At 38.1% G+C, this 15418-nt stretch overlaps 1 protein-coding gene across 1 annotated transcript in view; it reads right to left on the bottom strand.

Annotated features, from left to right (window-relative positions):
* The window catches only part of COL5A2 (collagen, type V, alpha 2), a 164434-nt gene that overhangs the window by 135504 nt on the left and 13512 nt on the right, over positions 1–15418 (bottom strand). Inside the window, exon 2 of the mRNA XM_014954601.1 lies at positions 10290–10376. The gene's annotated coding sequence lies outside the window, so the exon portion shown is untranslated. The remainder of the gene's footprint in view (positions 1–10289; positions 10377–15418) is intronic.

Raw genomic sequence — 15418 nt, 5'->3', positions numbered from 1 at the left:
GCTCACAGGGAACACAAAATATCATTGGCCCGATTTTTAATTTAAAGTGATTTTGGAACTTGCCTGCTTCCATACCCACTCCCATAGATTCTGACACAGACATAAGCCTGAAACGACTGCTTATTTCCCAAGAGAAAAAGAAAGAAATTACTGAAGCTTTCAAGCACCTCTTCAGTGGGAACGCTCAGCATAATCCAAGGGTGAAATCCTACCACCGTGAATGTCAGAATTCTTACTTGCATCCAAGATGCCCAGATTTCAAACCACTCTCCATTTGCCTGACAACTGGCAAGATCTTATAAACTATTGCATTCTGCAGGAGTCTAGCAACAATTTAAAACATAAATCTGGGGTTAAGATGTAAAAATACATACCGAATAACTACTTCATTATCAAAGAAATACTAAATCACCATCAGCTATTTCTTAATCAATTTCACAACAGAATGAAACTATCACCATACAGCTGCACCAGAAGTATATCTGCCAAAGAAATCTGTTTGCAAACATGACATCTAAAGAGCAATTGCCTTCTTAAACCTTGGGAAAATAGGAAAAATATCTGTTCAAAATTAGAGATTAAGAACTTTATTCTCCCTCACTTATATTCAGTTCTGAGCAAAGACCATAGAAGCAGCAGTATGCTGATGGTTCTGCAATTGTTGGATTCCTGTTACAGTAGAAACATCCATTTAAACAGTAAGTTTAAATATACTTTCAGTATATTTAATAAAGATGTTTGTTACTTATTTGGGTATTAAAAAATGCCTGTGTGTACCATATACATAACCCTAATCATCAGGATAAACTGGGTTAAATTATACAGTTTATGTAGCAGAAAGCAAAAATGAAAAAGGTAATACAACTGTTGGTCCAGAATACTCATCATGGCAGACTAACATTGCCTCACACAACCCTCTGCAAATGCCTTTCAAATCAGAAATACTTTCAATACTTCATATTGCAGGTGATGCTTCTAGACATTGTTACAAAAAATTTCTGCCAATTTCCTCCTGAGTATTGAACTTGATACACGATAAAACTTTTCTCCAAAGCCAAAGTATCTGTTGATACATTATCCCTCAGTTATGTATACAATCTATTCCCCTGTAAATTCTAAAAAAAAAACCCAAAAAACCACTAACAACAAGAAAACAACACAAACAAACAAACAAAAAAAACCCCAACCCTGCTGAAGATGAGGAGAAAAAAAAGAAAAATTCAGCATTTCAGAAAATTCGGTGGGTTCAAACATTCCTGTCATTAATGCAACACACAACAAGGAGAAGCTGCTGTGTTATCACAAGGAAGAGATGACTACATGACTTGGATATAGACATGAAGTCACCGAACCTGTGCACACTGCATCTCCTTATGCATAAGAGAGAGTCTGTAGTGGGTGGATGCTTTATTTAGGCAAGAGAGTTACCCATCTGTAACCGTGGGAGGGAGTTCGGCAGATGGAGTTTTGGAGTTCCCCCCCTGGAATCTGGCCAGGACACTGCCATTACCAACTCCTCTCTTCTGAAAAACAGCCGGAGAACTTGCACATCGCACACCAAAGGTATTAAAGGACATCAAACAACTAGAAACTAATTTTCCTCTGATTTGTTCTTTGCAGACTTATTGGTACCTGAAGGTGACATGTGTAAAACTCATACCTCTAAAAGATGTGTAAGAGTATTCAGAACTAGAAAGACACAACACAGCTGTGATTCCGGTCTTTAGAATAACCTAAAAATCTTTTTACAACCATAAGGCAGATCTCATTACTACCTTCAAATAAAGAAAATTCCACAGAATTCTTTCTTTAAAGTTCTAAAGAATTTTAATTCTAAAATGTTTAAAAATCTCAACTTAGAAACTAATTTAAAATAAACCAAGATCAAAAAGTGATGGTCCGATATTGGCCCTCCAAAAAATTCTAATTAAATATCAGCCACCAATAGTACGTAAATAGCAAACAAGAACAGTTAGTACATACACCAGGAAACATTTCCTGAAAGGAAAGCACTTTTAAGTTCACTCCTTGGGCTTTGCTCCTGCAGGGTTACGCAGGTACGTGTCTCTAAGCAGGGAGCACAGCCACAGGGGACATGGATTCCTTCTGTTGTTCGGCCTTTTCACGGGCATGTTACTCAAGTGAAGGGATGTTCAGCCTGATTTCTGTGCACAGAGCACTACTCTGCAAGTTCCAGTCGTGGCCAAAGTGTAGCACACACAGCTGCCATCTCCACTGCTCAGGCACATCTTTGGCTTCACACAGAAATTATATGGAAAAGATGAGAGCATTTGCAATAGGAGCAGTGAACTTATTTCTTGTTCATTGGAGACTAAACACAGACCTTTTTGGAACTCAGCTTTGAAACTGCATGAAAGTAATAGCTGAAATTGTAAAGCTGAGTTATTCTTTCAGTTCACATGGAAAACTCCTACAAAGTAAATGGTTATTTCATGAGGTCCTCAGATTGAAACAAAAGGCATGTCATGAGTGGGTGTTAGCTTGGAGAAAGTGCCCACTTTCTCCCTTAGCCACTTAGTGGAAGTTATGAAATAAGTTAACAAGCATTCCTCCAGAAATGTTTTGCCTGTTCATATAACCTGAAACCCTCTGGCTTGTTCTGTTACAACATACAGTGCTTTTCTGCCTTCTGCTTTTCAGTCAGAGAAGACAATCTATCCAATCGCATAGGAAACCAACATCTCAATGGAGAAAGATTTCCTCCTCAAAGTAGATTATTCAGAAGTGCAATAAACTTCAAAGTGCCCATCCCCTCTCCGTGCTGCTGCTGTCCTTGCACTGCCTGCAGCCCCCCTGCCCCACACCAGCCCCAGAGGAACACTCTGCCGGCCTCAGCTGCCTTGAATTTAGAGAGACACCTGTAATTCTTTTTCTCGGTGAAGTGGCACTGCAATTCAGGATCTGAATACAAGGGTAAGGAAAAAGGAATAGCAAAAATTGTACATAAAACCCAAGATATACTTGAAAGGAGAAATGAGCTGTAGCTCACTGACCCCAAGGACAAATGACCTGGCTGGGATAACCGCTGAGGCGGTGGTCCCAGCCGCTTGGCTGTCCCCACTGCTGGGGCAACTGAAATCTCCACCAATCGTCTCCTCAACTGGCACAATTCCTACGGCAACGTTGTAAGGTAACGCAAACCAACAGTTTACTTTTCTTTAAAAGCTATGAGGGAAATTGCAGTGGATTTAAATTCAATTCAGGATCAGGTCAGGCAATACATAGCTAAGAATAATGATCTTATCAGCTACCCCAAGCGAGAGGCATCTTCTGCTCATATTAAAAATGCAATTTAGGAACCAAAGCTTTAAAAAAAGCATCTAGTCCTTTCAGTCTTCTGAGGTGACACCCCTGGGCACAGATGGAAGTTTGCAGCTAGAGCTGGCCACAAACTGCTCGCAAATGCTTTTATACAACTCTGTTACGCAGCCTTTCCCATGGTCTAAAAAGTCTGTAAAATCCTCTGAGCTTATTAAATATATCATTATGAGACATAACACTTCTTTCCCAATGGAAAGGAAGGATAAAATAAAGTATTTTGCATCTACAAAATAGAAAATAATTTTCCACAAACTATGGCAATCTTTTCCAGGTCATGTGTCTTTTTCCAAAACAGCTGATCTGTAATGTCCCTTTTGTGCATGCAGTTATGTATAAACAGCAAGGCATTTTCAACTTACATAAAAGCTTTCTGTAAAGAAAGTTTTTTCTTGGAACAGTGTTCACTAACAGTTTGAATACAAATATTTTCTAGACTGTAAATCCAGTTAATAGTAACGAAAAACCTATCCAAAGTTTGAAGCAAACATATATGTAAATACACTATATATTTATATAATATTTAGCAAAAAACCACAACCAACTAGGACTTTAAATCTGCAGTGTGCTACTTAGATCTATAAATTATTCTCACATCCTCAGAACACCAGTATCTCTGACTTTATCATTTCTTAAACTTATGCCCTACTTGGCAGTACGCTGTTAGATCACATCACTGTATGTAACTGTCATGGTTTGAGGTTAAACAGAACCAACTTTCTGTTTATTAATTTTACTTCTTATCTACGCATCTTCTAACTCCCTGATATTAACAGCGTATCGTGTAGAAAACTCTTTGTCCTCAGAGTGATAGGACCTGAATTTATAGTTAATGCCAAGGAATGGTATACAGAGAGGCTCTTGCTTATACTTATTGCTATAACAACCAAGGTCAGCTAATTTCATTATTAGCCCCTTTAGAGGGTCACAAATGGAAAAGCGTAGAGGGGTCTCACCTGCAGGGAGGAGTGGACAGGAGAGGTGACCCAAAACTGACCAACAGGGTATTCCATCCCATCTGCCCCAAACTCAGTACAAAAGCTGAGGGATCAAAGGGTCAGGACCCTGTCTGTTCATCTGCCTTTGATCCCGATCCATATGTTCCTGATTCCAGAGGTGGAATCCAGTTCCCATCCACCACTAAGTCCAGTCTGGGACTTCCCCAGTGCCTGCCAGTGATGTCATCCTCAGATCTCGATACAGTTTGCATATATTGTATCTATTTCATTATTTTCTTATTAATATTTCATTAAAGTAGTTTAGTTCCTTCTAAACTCGTAAATCTCTTTATCCTTGCTCATCCTCTCCTTGAAGCGAGAGGTGGGGGGAAAGCATTTGTTACCCATAATTGACCAATGTGGCCTAAACCATGACAGTAATATGTCAACTGCTACACATTTACAGTTACCAAAGGGTTAAGCATGATGGAACAGAAAATGCTTTCCAAATCAGAAAGCTTTTATAGTGTACTTTACCTGTTGCAAGGATGCTTCAAATTGCTTACAGACAGTGCTATTTTTATAATTCCAATCACAAAAGAAATCCTGCACATTTGTTACTTCAGTGCAGCTTTAGATAAAAAGCGTATGTCTCCTAAGTCTACTGTTGCCCAAACTGCTGAAGGAAAATTCCTATACAACAAGTTTCAGAGAGAGCATTAAGAAGGTCAGGACAGGAATTCTTAAAGTCCTCTCCAGCCCTCACTTTTACAATCATTCTTACTGTCTGTGAGAACTGTGTGTCTTAACTTCTGGCAGTTATTTTTTGGTGTCTTTCCCAGTGAGCTAATCAGAATGTGAGTAGCAAAGCAGCAGTTGCACAAACCAAACAAAACCAAAAAGCACTGACTGCTACCAGGTGCTCAGAAGGGCAAGTGAAGAGTAGCAAGAGAGGACCAGGCAGGCAGGTACTTGCAAATGTTTTTGTTCTTGTTATTGTTTCTTCTTTACTGTTTTTACTTGGTCTGGGATGACTGAATTTTCCTACTGTTTTTTACAAAGCAATACTCCAGGATTGCTCCAGGAGCCTTTAACTTTCCCCTTCATCAGCCCCTAAGAACTCCAGCTGGTGCTACCGCAAAGCGGTAACATACGGCATTTCTGCACAGCAATAACCTGGAACTAGCGCTGAGGCCCGGCAGAAGGGGAGTCATACCCACAATATTAATTTCCTTCCACGTAGTTTCCACTACATAATACATAGATAGGTCTTTGTCTAGCATACCAAAGCGATGCTCCATGCAGCTTTTCGTAGACCCAGGGAAAGGTGACCTTTTATTCATCTCAAGAGTATATCTGGAAACATGAGCTAGGGCAAAGCGCCAGGCATCAGAAAAAACCAGGAGGCTGCTACCCATATGGGTTTGCAATGTGTTACATCAAAGGCACAGAATTTACAGTTTAACTCTAAGAGTTAAATTGCTAATACCTAACATATAAGCAGGGAACTGAAGTAATTTACAAGAGCCTTTTCAAACTTTTTCTTCTGATGGCTATAAAGTTAGTTGTCAGCAATTCTCACACAGTAAGCGAATAAGCATTACAACCTACAGCAGGTCCCACGCCACTGTCAAGAGGAGGAGTGGGGGAAGCACTGCTTCGCTGGGATTTGGCACTGTGTTTGCCACTGCATTCCCTTCTCTGCTCTCCACAGTTCTAATTTTGCTGCATATTTTGCACCCCTAGAGGGGTGCAGTATTTATTAAACTTTTCCACCCCAAAAAATATATTTTAAAACGTCTATTAAATTTTACTTTTCCAGGAATGTTCAGAGAAATACGTTTTTTCTCGTTCAACCCACCATGAAACTGGAACCCTAAATAGAGGCTGAACTGTTGCTTTGTTAACTTAATCTAAAAAGAGCAATTGTACCTCAGACTCTTAGGAAGTGTATTTTGTTTGCTTATAAGTTTATTAAAGGTCTGGCATGGTGGAACACAAGATTTGGCCACTGTGAGCTTTCAGACTCACATTCAAAACAGCATAACGTGGTTTTACAACACTAGAACTTCAGTTGGGGCAGGCGTTTTTTTGGGGAGGTGTTTTTATTTCTTTATTAAAACTATGGAACAATGATGTCAGCATTTCAGGTGAAGTTTTTTTGTTGTTGGGGTTTTTGGTGTATAACTCTCCTTGCACGTTCTTTCATAGTTTTTCATCAGGGTAATTCTCTAAATAGTTTAAGATCCTTCACCACATTTTATTACGCATTTTCATATTTAATGCTTTTAGAAGCCACAAACAAAGCTGCATTCCTAACATGGCAGTCATTGCACAAGCATGCAGGGAGCCATGCAGCCCTTTCCCAATACTCAGAGTTACTCTGGGAAGTTTTCAAAGAATAAGAGTTCAGTGTTCAACTACAGTTGAATTTGAATAGGAATATCTCACTATACAGCTGTGAAAATCTTCCTCATAAAAGTCAGTGGAATTCAGAAATGCTTTTGAAATAATAGTCATCTATTTCCAAAAAGAACCCCTATTTTTTTAGAATAAAATTTTCCAAAATCAAACTTTATTTCTATCATATTTTATAGGACTTTTCCATAAAATACTATGTCAGAGAACACAAAAACCATGTTAATAGCCTAAAATATATGAGGAAAATGTTTAAGTGAAAAATTTTTTTTTTTAAAAAAAGGTAACAAAGTTGCTCTTCTCCTTTCCCAGTTATTATTTGGTCTTAAACAGATTTCTTCCTCTTCACAAGCCTCTTCCCTTTTCTCCTCTGCTACACAACTTAGTAGAGTCTAAACTACCTGATGTGAATCACAGCTAAGAAAAAAAGCCAAACAGCTGTGCAGCATGGAAAAACATCAATCCCACAGTGACTTACTTTGAGTGCCTGTTAGTTAGAATTCCAATGGGGGGAGAGAGAGAATAAAAGAACATGAATTCAAACTTTATGAGCATAAAGTTGGGAATTTTCTGTTCTATATAGCAGAAATACAGAACTAATTCATACAAGACCAAATCTGCAAACTTTCTAGCAGGCAGAAGTTACAAGCATTATATTACTATGAGTGATCTTACAATGAGACTCCTTCATTCTCACTAATTTTAAATTACAGTTTCTGTGGAAGCCATAAGGACCATATAGCAAAACCTGGATTAGCTACAGCAGCTGGGCCTAAGTGTAGTTGCTACCATCTTTTTATCATTCAAGATAACATCTCTGTCACAAAGCCAAGAAGCCACAGCAGAATTCAAGATGTTAAGAAAACAGACTTCAAAGGCTCATGCAAACGATTTGTGCAAGCTTTACTGCTTTCAGAATAAAACACAACCATTCTTAGACACTGCTCCTACAAAATGTCCAGTTATGTCTTTATAACTTACAAAACTGCATATAAACAGGTATGTCAATTTGATCCAGAGTATTCTGTTTGTAAAATTACCTATATTAGGCAATGCAGTTCAGCAGCACCACACAGGCCTGCATGAAGAAGCTCAATCAAAAAGAGGCTTTTTGGATAGCCATTTCAAAAACTGGTCAATGTTGACACGTCCAAAAGAATTTATTACTAGTTACTGATTATATATTGTTTTTACCACTGTTCCCTTAGTGTTCTTTCAAAATACTGACTGATTTACCAGTCCCAGAGGCACAGTGAATTCACCTGTGGGGCTTCTTAGCTGGTGTGTGTTTGCTTGTGCCACACCCCTGATTAACAAGCTTCAGGTGTGGTCTGCAAGAGCCTCTACTTCCAGAAACTTCAATAGAGAAAAAAAACAAAACCAAAACCACAGAGATTTATCAAACCCTTAGAGGATTATGTATAAAGAAAAATCCCATCTAATCAAGTCTTTGATAGACACATGTCCACATTGTAAAACCACTAGGTTAAACTGCAGTAAAGGACATCTCCAATGAATTTAAAAATGCAAGGTAAGGAAGCAAGCTTACATTTTATCCCTACAGCTATTATTTGTTACACTGTATAATCCCATGGTACCATAGCAGCTGCATTAGTATCTCTGGGTTAGAGCTGACTACTACAGGGAAGCCAAAGGGAAAATATTTAGAGGTATCTTTGAGATAAAAAAAAGTCACAATGATATTTTGACCACCACAAGAAAGCTTATTACTTTATGACTCCAGCAGAACAAAATCTTAAAAATTAAAGGCTCCATGCTATTTATGATCAGTACATTTCCACAAACAGCCCCATATATCTACTCATACAGAGAAGCAAGCCAATACCATGATCCAAGTTCTCGTACTTCCCTTTTCCTGTCTCACATTTAAATTCCTCAAGTTTTCATCTCCTTGATTAAAAAGATAGATCCTGTAATAAAAAACATCCAAAACCATAGCTAACGTTTCCCCTAAACTTGCACTGCTACTTTACAAAAACAAGCTTCAAAGTTTGACAAACAGGAGACCTTAAGAACTGCTCCCTTCTAACTTTTTATTGTTTCAGAGTAAAGATAGATGAATCCAGAATTGATATTTATGTTATAGCATCTTGACTTGTTGATAGCAACACCACTCACATTCCTCTAGATTTCTGGAATCTAGAGAATTTGGTAATTTTTTACCAAGTGGCCCAGTCCTAATATGTAAGTGCAAATCACACCAAAAATGTAGAATCTTGCAGAAAAAAATCTTTATGGTTATTTCCACATGATAAAAGGAAAGGTTTTAGCAATTTCTGTTACCACTCCAGTTAATATCTCACAATCTACATTTTTTTCTGGAAAATACATGCAGGAAAGGTTTGAAACTGCAGATCCTCATTCTGTCACAAATAAACTCTGTGAAGGCAAAAATTCCCCAAATTTGGTCAACGTATACATGTTCTGGCTGTTGGGTTTGGTTTGGTTGGTTTTGTTGTTTGTTTTTCGTTTTTAAGGCAAGCAAAGTACATAAGCAATTAAGCTAGTTTAATCGCTTCTCAGGAATAAAAAGACATAAACTCCTCTACTTAGCAATTACTTCACTTAGCTCTTTCCTTTAAGACTTCGTACATTTAGGAGTCCAGGTCAGAGACAGAATATTCAAGGATTGTGTGAAAGCTTCAACTCACCTGCAGTGAACCTCCAGTTGACATGGCTGCTCCTTCTAACTGCTTGTGGAAAGGCTCCTACAGTCCCCAGCACACTTTTTCAACCCCACCCGCTCCCACTTGGTCTGTGAGTTAACCTGTTAACAACCTTGATGACTCACACCTGAGATTTCTTTTTTGCTAACAAGTAGGCAGCCATTTCGTGGCTACCATGCCAAATAATGGCAGAAATGTAACTAGCCTTTGTATTAACATTGTGCTATAACGAGTTGCTGTATCTCTTTAAACCATTCTTTTCTTAGCATTGTTAGTTATTCTTAAGAAGACACACCATTCAGGCGTAGGTTTGCTAAGAAATTAACCTATTCGAAATAAACAATATCTCAAGTAACTGCAGCTCCTCTAGCATTTAAAAGAGCAAATTTTAATAGGGTGGGATTTATCATAAAAGCCTCATTTAATGAATGAAATCAATGAAATTCAGTGCTGGCTGTGATAATGGAATGCAGCTTTTTAATTTTTAAGGTAATCTTCAGATATTTCTTTTTAAGCACCTTTGAGAGCTGCTTTTGTTAGCAGTGCTCCAGATCAGTGACTCTTCTCTTTCACCCACCCCATGAAAGTGAAAGCTAGAAAAATGCACTAGGTGCTATAAATACAGAAAGGCATTAGTGCCCGTGGGCTCGCTCAGTGAAATGATATATCAGCAATTTGCTAAATATGTTTAAATATTTGATTTTAACTGGAAAGGGAAAAAAAAGCCAAATTAATTTTAACAATGTAAGGCATGTAACCCTTTACAGAAATTCCAGTTCTAGCCATTCCAGAAGCTGGCAGTATTAAGCATCAGTCACTTGGCCTCTATAACAGCATTTCTATTGCACATTTTGATGGAACCTTAAATATTTTAGAATAAGAATCACAATGTATTTCTGCTACTTACTGCATACAATCTCTCCTTCAAAATAAAGACTCTCTCAGATCCTGCCTTTGTCACTAAAATTGTTCTTTCTTGCCAAGTTGATCAAATCTGTTGATAAACATAAAATTTCCAGTTACAACATTATATTAAAAAATTACACATTTTGTCTTCAAGCAACTGAGGCTTCCCTTCTGTAATGACTGTTGCATAGACGTGTTTATGCACAGAGGACAACTTTCAGAATTTGGATCTAGAGACTTGCTGCATTTATACCACCCAATGAACCCATCATTGCGATAGCTCAACCTTTATCAGAGCAGATGGAAGCTACAATCTACACAAAATGCAGTAGTATCTTAAACCTGGTTTTATTGGACAGGATTTTGTCTGCAACGTGGGCAGAACAGCCCAGTAACTATGGCCGGGCTACAGCTAGAAATAGTAAAGGGACTAAGACACAAACCTGCAGGGCAATGAAACTCTGGCCAAATACTCAGCTATAGCTTGAGTGTTCCCCCAGACCCAAGCAGATTTTAAAAAAGACTGGGTGGCTGGTACAGCCTGAACAACCACACGTAGCACAATAGCACTCATACTGCATTCAAAAGCAGAACAAAACTCAGATTGACATTTCTCATATTATAAACTCTTTTAGAGGGGAAAAAAAAAAGGCATTCAACAAACAGGATTTTGTTGTCTAAATTCTTTAAGAGCTGCCCTTAGGCATCTCACATGAATCTTAAGATGGATAAATACCTTTAATAACCTGGATTTATCCATCCTATGATTCTAAATGTCAGCTAATTACTTTGCTTATTTGCCTGCCCAAGTATGAAAGTTATGAAAAATATAAAAATTTAGAGAAATATAAAATGTCATAAATAATCAAATACCACAAGAAATCACGTTCTTTGTTAGAGTAACTTAAAAGATATTTTAAGGTGAGATAAAGTTTTTGGAAGCTCTGAATGGAAACATGATACTGGATGGCTTAAAGCTGTCTTATAGAAGGGTATTATTAAAATCCATTACCTCTCCAAAATGTGGGGAGCCAAATGCTGAGGTTATGGCTTCCTCGTTACAGAAATCTGGTAGGGATGGACCCACAGGTAACAGCTGTCCCAGTGGGGAGAAAACGATTTGTTCCAGTTCTCAGTACCACAGCTTTGGCTGCTCTTGTTACCCACACTGAGGTACTACGTGCAATGAAACATTACTTGCTGTAACTGGTTTTCAATTAAGGGTTATTATTGGAAATGCTATATGAGAACTAACTCCCAATCTTATATCTACTATATTTCTGGTAGTTTTTCTTTTTTTAAATCTTATGTCCTGGCTGTGTACTCTACTCAGATTGTTCTTTTTTGCAAACAGATCGCTATCTTCCCACTGTGTAACATGGAGATTTTGTGATCAAACAATTCCACATATCAGCATTGCCAAATTTCCTTTCCAAAATAAAATCTGTACAAACTGATACATTAAATCAGGCTGAACATGGGAGCAATCTATGGAGTACCAGACAAAGGTCACACTGCATAGCCTGGCATGCACAGAGACAAGTGATAGCCAGGAGGCACCTTGTTCTGTTTGCTAGCTGTTCAGAGCACTAACTTGCCAGAGATTGACAACAGGGAAAATGAAATTAACTGCCCCGTGAAGAACCCAGTAAAGAAGCACAGATTTAGTCAACTAACTTAATTTATGCTAAATAGAATTCCCTCGTGTTCTTACAGCCAAACTGCAGGAAAAAAAAATCACTGTTCTGCAACTAAAGTGAATGGAAAAAAATGTTAAGAAAGCCAGGATCGGACAAGACTGGTGAGTCATTACAGAGCTATCCAAAGGGATACAGAGGTCGTCCACTCGCTAGAACGTGGGCTGAAACAGTCACTGATTTATTTTCCAAGAATCTAAATAAGAGGCACTCTCAGGGGAGCACAAGACAAGAGACTTTGCCATGATTGCAGCTACAAAGATGACTCCAGTTAAGAAATTCTGGCAAATGTTAGCGGCTACAGTAGTAAGTCAATGCTGTACTGGGAAACCTTTGAGAATGCAAGCACTGATAGGGAAGCAAGACAGTACAACAGCATAACTGCTATGAGAGTTTGTGAGTACTAAATGTGTTTAATAATTGATTTATTCAGATGCATTCTCACTAAAGAAAATATCTAGATTTAGTGTTTGGCGGTCATGTTTTATAGTTGAGTGAAGTTAGCTTTGGATATCCCTCTCTGAATTACAGGATTAGTGGGCATTTCTTGCTAGGAAGGGGAATAAGTAGCATTACGTTTACTGCTGTGCTCAGAATTTACCTACCACCCTCATTCCACAGAAGTGATGAATTCCAATTGCTGTTTTCAGACCAGTAAAAAAGACAGACATGAAGGACTACTTGATGAAAAGAAAAACGCAGAACATAAGATTTGATTACATTATAAACCAGCCTTTCTGCTTCAGTTTATGGATCAGCCTGAACTAGGTTAAATGCAAGAATTTATAATTTTATTTAGTATATTATTAATTTAAAATTAAACCAATAAAAATCTGCCTCTAAGGCTCTAGAGGATTTAACTTCATTATACAATATTACAAAATGCAATCAAACTAAAACACGGAATCTTGGGTAGCTTCTACTTTCATCTTCCATAATTTAAAATGGAAGCATTTAATCTGCCTGGTAGAGACCTGTTTTCTTTACCAGTATCTCTAGAAATCATGAAATTCAGTTTATTTCTGAGTAAGTCATGTAGAACTCCTGGTCTTTGAGCCCTTGCAAGATGATTTTGTGTGCAGGCCAGACACTTTAATAATAGGGAGAGACAGCTCTAGCAGCTCTCCTAATTACACCTGCAGCACATGAAACTGCACATTAAAGAAACTCTGACATCAGCTGGTTGGAACTAGGAGAAATTACCTTACATTAAAAAGCACTTGTCCTACATAAAATTAAATATGTAAGAAATACAGTTTTAAATGAGGAATTGAGAAAGGCAACAGAAATACAGGAATTCAATCTTTTTTGATTTACGAGTGGTCTAAAGCAGAAGAAAAAATACCTGCAATTTGGGTGGTACAAGCTAATGACATACAGAAGTCCAGATCAAAAGTGAAGTCTTTAACTCTATGAATCATAGAAAAGTTTGGGTTGGACAGGACCTTTAAAGATCATCTAGTCCAGCCCCCCTGCAACGAGCAGAGACATCTTCAACTAGATCAGGTTTCTCAGAACCCTGTCCAGCATCACCTTGAATGTTTCCAGGGATGGGGCATCTACCACCTCTCCCGGCATACGAGCAGAGACATCTTCAACTAGATCAGGTTTCTCAGAACCCTGTCCAGCATCACCTTGAATGTTTCCAGGGATGGGGCATCTACCACCTCTCCCGGCATCCTGTGTCAGTGTTTCACCACCCTCATTGTAAAAAACTTCCTCCTTATATCTAGTCTAAACCTATATTCCTTTAATTTAAAACTGCTACCCCTTGTCCTATCGCAATAGGCCCTGCAAAAAAGTTTATCCCCAAGTCACCTTCTGTCAGCTGATTTTATCATGCTCCTGTCTGCCCAAAATTCATCACTGGCATTATTTTCATGGTCAAAACTCAGTTCTGTGCAACATATAGGCTATTTACCTGTTTTACCATCCATAAGTAGAAAGAACACTTTCTTTTTTCACTTCTTTGGAACCCTTCTATCTCAGTAGTGTTGTTCAGGCATTGCTAAAGGGAGGACTGGGCCACAGTAGCCATGCTAAGGGTCACCAAACTTTGATTAAGAAATTTCTTGATGCCTACACTGCTGCAAAAACTGCTAGCTCTCTGCTTACTACAGATGCCTGTCTTATCACTGATTATTGTTTGATGAATGTTCTGATTCAGATGTAAGGAAAAAAAAAAATCAAAGATAAGTTATGACTAGGCTCTCTAACCTCCCATGATTAAAATTTCATGTTTAACCATAAAGCAGAGACGGCATTTTGCAGCCACAACCATTTTTCCTTTGTATGATAACATACGTCATCACCTTTTAACGTTTTTAATGGTGTATGTATTTTAAATCGGGAAAGTAATCACAAAATTGTATAAAATCACTATGCCAGATGTTGATGTAGTAGAAGAGGAATCCCAGAGATATAATAGACTGGAAGCCACAGTCCATCTAGGAAGCCAACCTGGAAAACATGACTAGTGCTGTGGATAATGTTGGAGTTCAAACATCTGTCTTTTCTTCCAGAACAGAAAAAACCCACACCCTGGAATTTTTTTAGAGCTACATATATCCATGCATGCTCTGAAAATGCTGTGAACTTTTACGTGCTATTTTCTGTCTGCATTTTAAGTAACCTCACTTTGAGTGTAGACACAGTCCTTCATTTTTGTCTAGAAAAGATGACTAATATTATTTTAGTTAGAAATGTGCAGTTTTAAAAATACTATCCTGTGTTTTGCATCAACTGTCCACACCAAGATGGGAAATATTAATCATTGTAGCAGTCTGCCGCACACAAATAGATTCATTTAACAGATGTAAGATTTAAGTAAAACTCTGTGCTCATAATGAAAAATTTAGAATAAATCCAGTACAAGGAAAATAAAGCACAAAACTTATTAAAGGAGGAAATGTGAGAAAGAAGTGTCTTCAACATCCTTCTCATTCTTGCCTTAGGAGGACACCATGCTGGGCAGCCTTGGGGAGGAAGAAAGAACTCTATCAGCTTCCTGAGGAACAAAGTGGAATAAGAGAGTCATTAGTCCTCACCTTTGGAAAGCTGAGTCCTACTCAGTCATTACTCACACACGAGAAGAAAGAGTGTGTGTAAAAATCACGGACAATTGCACAGTGCCTATAAAGGGGCATCCTTCTGTCTGACTTCAGTCTGACTCCAATTGGTTATTAGATTTATGATCTGAGAGACAAGTTGTTCACTTGCATGAAAATCAAAAGAATTATATTTTTTTTATCCCGGTACAAAAATCTACAGAAATAACTAGACAGTTCTTAAACTTCAGTAGGATTTGGATCAGTGTCATTGAATTAGGCAACAAAATAAATCTTCCACTGCACTTTTTTCCCTGGCTAAAGTGCGCAAAAACCCACACAGATGAGAGCTCTTCAGTTTTTATTAGTAAATCAAGACAAAAATC

The sequence above is a fragment of the Calidris pugnax genome, unplaced genomic scaffold, assembly GCF_001431845.1.
Source record: "Calidris pugnax isolate Ruff unplaced genomic scaffold, ASM143184v1 scaffold103, whole genome shotgun sequence".
In the NCBI taxonomy this organism is placed as follows: domain Eukaryota; kingdom Metazoa; phylum Chordata; class Aves; order Charadriiformes; family Scolopacidae; genus Calidris; species Calidris pugnax.
The sequence above is the reverse complement of the archived record's forward strand: the minus strand, read 5'-3'. Positions and strand labels throughout refer to the sequence as shown.